Raw genomic sequence first — 10,938 nt, 5'->3', positions numbered from 1 at the left:
CAGCTTAGGGCACAGTCAGCTTGTGTGTGTAAGTGCGTGCGTGCGCGCGCGGTCAGGCAAGGGAGACAATGAGGCTCGTCGTCGCTCAGATGGCGCATTAAGGGACCTGACCCCTGGCTAACCGTGTGTGGGTGGCGCTCATGACTGACGCTGTTTAACGATCTATTCCTTGGTACAGATGTACGTAAGTAGAATGGTAAGGTGATGATATCAGGATACCATGCTTTAATTACGATATGACAATAATAACAAAGACTGTAATGAGAATTATTATTGTTGTTTCCGTTAAAAAGACCCAGGACTACTAACTGAATAAAAATTTAATGTGAGTTCTGTCTTTGTAAATGTGTTTTCGGCATTAACATTCTAGAAAACTATTTTATATTTAAAAATATTCTAAATCACCAATGTACTAATTTGTACTTACATTCTATGAATTTTTAAACTGGCGATATAGTGAACGATTTAATTTCAGTTGAAATCATGTAGCTGATATTTGTTGGCTTACTGTCAATACAGATGATGTTTGATGTACGTTTGACAGGTGAGTGTTTGCCTAACAATATAGACAAGACTATCCCATGATGTATGACAAAACGTGGTGAATGTGGTTAAAGTTTCTCTGCAAAATAATCTGCTCCTGCTGGCAATCAATTTTCAATCAATGTGTCTTGTTATTTATTTTTAGAGTTCAGTGAATTCACGAATCTTTTACTTGCATTGATCTGCAGCAGGTCTAGTCACACTGTGTCTTTGCTTGTATGTGTAGGAGTCAGGCAGGGGAGACAATAAGCCGTGTCGTGGCAAGTGTCTAGTTGTCGGACTTGATCCATAGACGTACACACGTGCAACTCAGCATTGTATGTTATTTTCTTTGGTGCATGTGTATATGCTGAGGTTGTAGAGGCCAATATCATGTGCTTCTCACATCAATTTAATGACAAAGATGACGACGATTACGATGGTGATGATTTCCATACATGGAAGAAACAAGTTAATAATGCCATGCGATTCCTGCCGTGTGTTCATTTAAGGATCAAGTCCTACAAGAAGCCATATGCTACTGTTCATTGTTTCCCCTGTTGTACGCCAATAGCTACTCATGATATTTTAAAGAGGGAAGAAATTCGTCGTAATGTTGCACATTGGCATGACAATCTACCTACTTTCTAGAACTTGTAGGTGTCATTATTTAGTAAAGTGTATTCTTGCTACAGTCAACCTACAGCATCACCAATCAGCTCTTGCACAGAGCAGAAACCCCGTTTGTCTTGTTTTTACTTTTTTGGTGACATTTTTGACATTTTTGGCAAATAAGTCATCATAAGCAGTAAGAAAGGTAGTGAAGAGAAAATTAGCACCATGACAGAGATTTAAATGTTCAAAAGTTCTTTTATGCACAAAATAAATAAAGCGTTTACAGTTAATATTAATATAAGAATACATTCTTACCTGTCAATGCAAAGGTAGGCAAGGAAAACCAAGAAATCGAGTGTTTACCAGGCATAAGCAGAGCAAAATATATACTCTACCGATTGACAAAAAGACGAAAAAGCCAATGTTTAGATGTTGACATAACAAATACAACTGCTTTAAAGCATTGTTTATCATCAACACTTGACCGCTTCATGAACCATAAATCACATGTGTTCAGGAATTTTTTTTTTTCGCTTTTTCTCTCAATGGCACAATCACTTACTTTGAAAGCACATGTGAAAGGAGAATAATAATAATACACTTTCCCCTCCATCAAAGACAGGCTCAAAACGTTGGTCTTAAAAGCAAATAATTATGTAAGTGACGATAGATAGCTAAGCCTTACATGCTTAAAAGTTAAATACAGTTAGCAGGCGATATACAGGCTTGCTGAACCCTTGTAGCTGACGGAACACTCACAGGAATACTAATACTAATACTAATACTAATACTAATAATAATAATAATAATAATAATAATAATAATAATAATAATAATAATAATAATAATAATAATAATAATAATAATAATAATAATAATAATAATAATAACAACAACAACAACGACAACAACAACAATTTCTCTTTACATCTCGTGAGGCTGTCAATAGGACTGGGTGGCGTGACAATGTTTACACATGCGTTTTTCGACATTTAATTTAATAAATTTTTTTTATACACTTAAAAAAGCAAAATCCAGCCGTCAGAGCTATTTCTGTTTAAAATATCCACACAACATCACAAAACGCAAAGGACTAAGTATTTTGTATTAATATGAAATCTCAATATTATAAAAACAGATTTTTTTATTGTGACAGACAAAACGAGTACACAGAATAATGTTTAAAGAAGACAGAAAAAAATTGGCAACCTTCAAAGAACAGACAGGCTGTCAGATGAGGGATAGGGGAAGAGAAAGGAGATCCTATGGAGTACATTTGATTAAAGGGTTTGTGAACATGTGTGTTTAACTGACAATATTCATAACTTCGTATGATTACAACATATTTTAACCTCTTTCAATGACTTAATACGAAATTTAAATTTACTATGACCGGACTATCATAAAATTAAAAAAGATGTATGTGACAACTTTGTTATACTTCTTGCTGCTGGAAAGCCACATAAAGCTGTTCTATTATATTGTCTACAATACTATAAAAACCTAAGATAACTGGCTCTTACCCAAGTACAGTAGCTAGAAGATTAAACAAAATGACAATGTTCATTAGGAAATCTGCCAGTGAAAGCAAATTATCAACAACAGAAGATTGCACCAGAGAGCTTAGATATAGAGAGGGTCCACTCGCGACCGGCGGGAAAACTCGTCGGTTAGAGTTATCTTTCGTAATGGGGTGCTACGAAACAAGATGACACAAGGCGATCGTTTGAGGCAAGGTGGGCAAATTTTTATGCAATTAACTGTCAGAACGCCAGATTTAAATCAACCTCAAAAGAAAAACGTTTCCACAATTTCCCAAAGGACGAAGAGAGGTAAGCTACGAATTTATTCTCAAATTACGATCTATAAGTGTCTACTGTAGTTGAGAGCAGCTAGTCTACTATAACGCGTGTTGCTCTTTTACTATGATTATTAAAAGGACTTTACTGATTATACTGTGAAACTGTGTGATGAATTCTCACTTAACTGATTAGAAACCTATTTAAATTTGTTATAGTATTTTCATTTAAGGCATTCGTCTCTGGGGTGAGGTGTTATAAAAATGTTTGTTATTAATATATTGAAAAAATTATTACAACAGGTCCAAAATAAAGATGAACTTTATGAGAAGGAAAGATTTTGATCATCTTACACCATCTGATGTGTATAGAAAAGGATACTATCTCTGCTCGGATCATTTCGAGGAAAGTCGTACAACTGTCCAACCCCCAAAAAGTCTTAAGAGGCTGTTAAGATATTAGAGTGTGCCTATTGTAAAAATATTGACCAGTTAATTCCTGGGAAAAAAGTTAAATCTCAGTTGATTAAACTTCTGTGGGAAGAGCTAAAAAGCATTGACCTCTGTTGTCCACTTGGTGCGTGTGATCTGAAAGGAAGTGTGAGTAATCTATTTATCAATGTTTGCCTTCATTTTTCTCTTAAAGATAGCTCGATCTGTGTCTTCTTTGAAAAAGGAACAAAAAGAAATCGAAAAATGTTGAAGTTACATCCTTTGTAGCTTTTAAGCTAAAGTAATTTAAAATTATTATAGAAAAGTGTGAAAGAAAATGTTATAAATCTTTATTTAAAGTACATGTGTGAATGATCCCTTTTGAGTATCTGCTTGTTGTATATTTCATAGTAAGCATAGCTGTTATCTTTAAATTGTCAACCAATGTTCTTACAAAAGGGATATGAATGTAGATAAATATATACATTATTATTAATAGTAGTATTATGATTTGTTATTAATTATGATTATTATGATTTGTGTGAGAAATTATTGCTCATGCTTGTATGTAAACAGAAATCTATATGTCTCAGTATGTGAGCAAGTCTTCTGAATGTGGCTTGTTTATATTTATGTGTAAGTCTGTTTTTTCCCATATTCATAAATTCTCATAAATTAGATTTTTATGGATTTTAAATAAATGCGAATTTGTGCTCATGGATGTGCTGTTTGAATTTATAAAAGTTATCCTTTTTAAATATAGTCAGCAGTCATACATGTATTAAAACTCTCCCAAACTACCCTTATCTAAGCAATTCTCATCAATAAAAGACACAAAAATCTGTTCTTAGATAAACGTCATTTCATATCGCAAACACCTAGACATTTACTCCAAAGATAAACACTGCTAGCGACGACTTTGTTTAGTAGTGGTTGCTAGTAGCAACTGCGGCGTAGCACCTCATTTCGAAGGGACGCAACTCCGTCACTACTTTTCTTAACAAGTAAGGATAAAGAAGGAGTGCACCCTCTCTATATCTAAGCTCTCTGATTGCACATCATATCTGGCTTAATATTGACCTAATATAACTATTAAGTATTGATATGTGTCGGTCTTAAATTCAAAACCCGGATAAAATAATTAACAGAAGTTAACAAAATAGTTGTAATAGAAATATTTAGGTATATATCTTGCTAAACAAACACATATGCACACAAACTCTTTAATCAAATGCTAACGTCTTTACCGGCAAATGTGTTTTTGTTTTATAAAAACAACCACAGAAATAAAAAGATATATTTTGTATACGGTAAACAGAACGTAAATACTTTAAAGCTAAGTTCTTACCTCACGAAGTACATAGAGCAAGGAATTCTAAGATTCATATTCTGGTGTTTATTAGGGAGATGGAATGGCACACTATATATTCAGCTTCTTGATAAAAAGATAAATAAAAAATGTCTAGAAATTAAAATAAATAATCCAACTGCCAGCAATAGTTACTTATTACTAACACCTGACCACTTCATGAGCCATAAATCCGTGTGTATGAGAGAGAGAATATGATTTACAAAAACAATAAAACAATAATTAATTTTTTTGTGCACGAAATAAAAATCGTACAGAAATGAGCTTAAAACTGGAATAAATGTCAATGATTACAATATAAAATAACATGGTAGTAACCAAGATGACGAGTACATTCTCCTGTAGGAGAGATTGATACCTAACCTAGAAAATAATCTGTGACGAATGAAAGACAGCCTGTTTAAACTAAGATATATGGACACAATACCTCCTCTTAGACTATAAGGAAGAATTTTTTTTTTTTAGCTTACAATGTATTCATCGTTTAAAGAAGAAGCAATTCAATAGAACCAAGAAAACTTGGGTTGTGATGTGTGTACGGTCAGTAGATAGAGGGACCGAATTTACACTTTGATTCCTGAGGAACAAACCAAAAAACTAAGACTAAGCTTGTGATAAAGAAAACATCTGCTGCCTTGTAATCTAGAAGTTTGACAGGTGAGTGTTTGCCTAACAATAAACACAAGACTATCCCATGAAGTATGAGAAAACGTGGTGAATATTTTACGGAAAAATAATCTGCGCGTGTTGGCAAAGGATTTTGCAGAATTGTGTGTTATTATTTATTTTCACAGTTCCATGGATATACGAATCCTTCACTTGCATTGATCTGCAGCAGATGTAGTATTTTAGTGTATTTGTGTGCGCAGGCGTCAGGCAGGGGAGACAATAAGCCGTGTCGTGGCAGGTGGCTGGTTGCCGGACTTTGTCTTTAGACGCACACATGGCGCTTATTATTGTATGTCATTATCTTTGGTGCATGTGAGGGTTTTGAAGCCAATATAATGTGCCTCTTACATTAGTTTAATGACGACGACGACGACCATGATGATGATGATGATGACGACGTCCATCCCAGTTCTCAAGTATCGTAGAAAGAAACGATAAAAATGTTATGTTTTAAATACTCATTGGAAGAAGAAAAAAATACAAAATGAAAATGAAGGAAAGAATAAATAACAACACACAATGTCTTTCTCTCACTATCTCTATCTCTCAAACAAACACAAACACTGAGAGACACACCTGCTAAAGAATGTAGAAAAAACTGACGGTTATTCAATATTTTACAGAAGTTCATCAGTAGTGTTTCTTTTTTTTTTCTTTGACGCTGGAATTAACTTTTTGCTCTAAAAAATTATAGCAATTATATTTACGAAAATTTTGGTTTTATTTGCTTAAATGTACTTTACTTCCTGTTTGTGTCTTGTACGTGTCTCTCATTATGCTGTATACCTATCAGATAAAAGTTTTATTTTTTGAATTTTTTCCAAACGACCGTTTGAAACTCTTTAGACTAAAGTCGTTTACTCCCTTAGTCAGAAATCAACCTTCTACAAACAACTAGGTATCAAAACTAAAAGTCAGGCCCCACTATTTTACAACAAAGTCGGCTAAAGAGATATGGCAAGACTGTTTATCTCAAAAACTTGCTCCCAACATTTACTATGGTCAATGAAATGTATCGAACGCTCAAGCAGCTTTGAAAGACGAGTTGAGCCTCCTTAGTCATTATTGCATAAAACAAAAGTTTTAATGAGACAAGAGAATAAAACCTGAACCACACAGAATATAAAAAAAGGATTATGTGATAAGAAACAATATTCAGAAGACTAATACAATTTGGGGTCCACAGTATTTTTTCACAATTTTTATGGCGCAGAGATTTCCTTTCTGACAAGTCGATTCATGCTTTATTTATTTGTAAATTACTAATTAATGTATCTACTTCGTCCTCCTGTCTACTGACCGCACACACCACACTTCATGTTGTCTTGACTCCACAGTCTCGCGATCGCTTCATAACTCTAAGTACTATCTAAACAAGCCAATAAATATGAAGATAATTAAATCTATTGGTCAGAAATTTTTCAGCTTACAAAGACATTTATAAACCTTAAAATAAAAGGCAACCTAGACTGTCTTACCAGGTGACACTTAATAAACAGCCAAATGAGAAATTGTGAAATATATTTCATTTGTTTTCGTGTATTCAAGCGAGATGCAAACAGAAATGAGTAAAAATAGTTAAATTTTAATCTAATTAACAGCAGAACGAGTATGGTAATTATTGAACGACTACAACCTGTGACTTTGTGCGAATATGAAGGTTTAAAATGTTGTGATAAGGAAATACTGTAAACTTTTTAAGCTCGGTTTCTCCAGCTGTCGATTCTTCATGTCAAGTCAAAACCGAGATCTTATTAATAACTCAGTTATGTTGTTGTTGTTGTTGTTGTTGTTGTTGTTGTTGTTGTCGTTGTTGTTGTTGTTTCCTCTCATTTTATGGGTTTTTATCATCATTATCTGCTTACAGAACACATAACGAAGAGCCACCATCGTTCATTTCAAACATTTTGAATTTTATTAAAAGTCTCTGTCAGGTGTCTTGCTGTTATATAGCCTTGGTTGCTGAAACATCAGCTCCCTTCATCTGTCAGGTGTCGGATGTATCAGCCTGTTAAGCTGCATATAAGGCCGCAATCTCGTTTTCGATGCCATCTATTACCTGCCAAAACCAAAATATGAATATGATTACATGTGACCAGTTACATCAATCACATTATTCTTCATTCTGTACTGTACTTGACAAAGTTAAAAAGAATCTTTTTAATTACTTACATTCTATGTAATGTTTTCAAGCTCTTATTCAAGATGAGGCCATCAAAGTTTGCATGGCGTGAGATATATGGAAATCACCCGACAATATATATATATACTCCTTTTAGTTGTAAATCTGTATTTATTGTACTACTTTAAAAGTTTTATTTAAAATTCATATCTTACATAAAGTGATAACTGAACTGTTTCAATTAAATCCCTTAAACGCAGCAGAAAACCTGGTTAACAAGCATCAAAGAGGGGTAGGTATACACGATGGGAGAATTACTCAGAGTTCAATAATAGTTCAAAGGTCACGACTTTACTCCAGCTTCTCCCCATACCTTGCGTTCAGTTTACGGGTCGACCTGCTTGTTCCGATCGATACCAGTTAGGATGATGATGATGATGATGATGATGATGATGATGATGAGGAGGAGGAGGAGGAGGAGGAGGAGGAGGAGGAGGAGGAGGAAAAGAAAGAAGAGGAAAAGAACGAATTCGTCAAGGATGAAGAAGCAATCTCTTCCTTTCCCGATTTATATAGTCTGATATGACTATACTCAACAGCGGGCAGTTATTCATCTTAAAATACGGCACGTGTGTGTGTGTGTGTGTGTCTGTTAGTGTGTCTGTGTGTCTGTCTCTCTGTCTGTGTGCGTGCTTGTCTGTCTGTCTGATATTACCTGTGGAAGAGTCATAAACCAATCTTCAACTGTGATTTCACCGTCACCTGAAAATTCAATTCAGTTGTCTTAGAAGTGAAGCTCACAACTCACAACATAAAACGATTTTAAAATTTCAAAACCACAAATGTTATTGTTCAACTATCAAAAGATCTTTTCTTCAAGGGTCCTATGTACAATATTATGTAGGTATGAGCTGGAAATATATTTTGTTGCTGCCCTTTAATTTCTTTGTGTCAAAGCAGTCACACTCACCATCAGCGTCGAGGATGTCAAAAAGCACAGGAGCAATTGACAGAGAGATCACGCCGTCCGCAGCGCCATCTTGTTTGTCGTAGTAGTTGAAATTACCCTGAATTACAATCTCGGGTGTCCCGGTTACCTGAGTAGCTGTATCCTCTTCAATGGTTATGTTTCCGTCGTCTGCAAATAAAATTTGAAAACAATTCCAACAATTAAGCATGTGCTTAATAAGCATGAACCTTATTATTATTTTTATTCCAAGTATAAGTTCCTGAAAATGTAAATTATATACACAGATTTTGTGCTATAGACTGCAGGGCTTCTGCTTACGCAAAAAAATTGCGTACAGTACGCATTAAAAGTTCGGAGGACCATTTCAATTTTCGTCGATGGGGTCCAATTCAAAGTTAGGTGAAGAACAGGGACCCCTTAAAAATCTGAAGAAGGAGTCCCTGGGACCCCAAAGAATGTAGCCTTAGCAGAAGCCCTGATTAATAGAGTCCTCGTGGGTAGCCTTAATGGAATTAATAAGAAAAATTGGTAAAAAAAAAAATGAGATACTAGAATGCGAACGATTACAAAGGGATTAACGGTATGCTGTCGTCGCTAACAACGACGATGATGATGATGATAATAACGATTACTGTTTAGGTCGTTTAGTTCGATCAAAGCCAGCAGTTCCTCTGGCCGTACAACCCCATCATCGTCTAGGTCGAGAGATTCGAAACCTCTTTTAAATGCGTAGTAGTCCACCCTGAAAGAGTAAATAAAATGGTTTAGTCGTCGTCTTATGTTAGTCATGCATCCATTTGTTAAGGATGTTAACAGGATGTGCTTTTGGTGCGTGTGTGTATGTATTGGGGGTACTAGGTGTTGTCCGAGATTTAATTACTCTTATTCATTACATTTCTACTGCTTTAATGTGAAAAAGGGAAGAGTCTAAGAATATTTACTTTCTTTAAAAAGCTTCACTCATAACTAGTTTAGAATTCTCTAAAAGCCGTTAAGAAATGAGCGCTTACCCAAGTACCGCAGCTAGAAGACAGGACAGAATGACAACCTTCATGATGAAATTGCCGATTAGTCCGCCCTGTCAACAACAAAAGTGACACATTACCTCTGATATTTTTGGATTGTTAACTTGTTTTTATTAGTCTTGATTTGATTACTTTTCCTAGACTACAACAATAACGGGGTCTACCTCAGATAATCTGAGGAAATCTTTCCTAGGATACTTGTTTAGTCAGGAGACTGCAGCTGATTAATGCAAATAATTTGATATCAAGGAAATATTGCTTTTAACTGTTTTGTGTACTGCACTCATTTTACATATTGTGAACTATGGAAGGCTAACTTATTTGTTAATATTAAAGTTTTATAAGATTAAAAGACAAAATGTTTTACAGAGGGCTAAAATTTCTGTTACTTTAACATGATATCGGTTCTTAAGGTCAAAAGTTGTACAACTGCATTACTTAAATATGAGCGGGAGAGAAAACATTGCATTTGTTGAATACAAGAAGCTTGCAAAATTTATTTTTACAGTTCAGTGAATTTACGAATCCTTTATTTGCATTGATCTACAGCAGGTCTAGTCACAGTGCATGTCTTTGCCTGTATGTGTAGGACTAACGCAGGGGAGACAATAAGCCGTGTCGTGGCAAGTGTCTAGTTGTCGGACTTGATCCATAGACGTACACACGTGAAACTCAGCATTGTATGTTATTTTCTTTGGTGCATGTGTATATACTGAGGTTGTACAGGCCAATATCATGTTCTTCTCACACCAATTTAATGACCAATTTAATGACGACGACGACGATTACGATGGTGATGATTTCCATACATGGAAGAAACAAGTTAATAATAACATGCGATTCCTGTCGAGTGTTTATTTAAGGATCAAGTCCAACAACAATACATAAGCAGTAAGAAAGGTAGTCATAACACCCAACAGAAAATTAGCATCACGACAGACATTTAAATGTTCAGAAGTTCTTTTATGCACAAAATAAATAAATCGTTTACAGTTAATGTTAATATAAGAATACATTCTTACCTCTCAATTCAAAGGTAGGCAAGGAAAACCAAGAAATCGAGTGTTTACCAGGCATAAGCAGGGCAAAATATATACTCTACCTCTTGACAAAAAGACCAATAAGCCAATGTGTAAATGTTGACATAACAAATACAACTGCTTTAAATTATTATTTATCATTAACACTTGACCACTTCATGACCCATAAATCGCACGTGTTCAGGATTTTTTTTTTTTTTTTCTCAATGGCACAATCACTTACTGTGAAAGCACATGTGACGGAGGAGGAGGAGGAGGAGGAGGAGGAGGAGGAGGAGGAGGAGGAGGAGGAGGAGGAATAGTATTAGTAGTACTACTACTACTAATACAGCGCTTTCCCCTCCATCAATGACAGTGCAAGGAAAAGCACAAAAAA

Source organism: Pomacea canaliculata, linkage group LG7, assembly GCF_003073045.1.
Source record: "Pomacea canaliculata isolate SZHN2017 linkage group LG7, ASM307304v1, whole genome shotgun sequence".
Taxonomy (NCBI): Eukaryota; Metazoa; Mollusca; class Gastropoda; order Architaenioglossa; family Ampullariidae; genus Pomacea; species Pomacea canaliculata.
Note: the sequence above shows the minus strand (reverse complement) of the source record.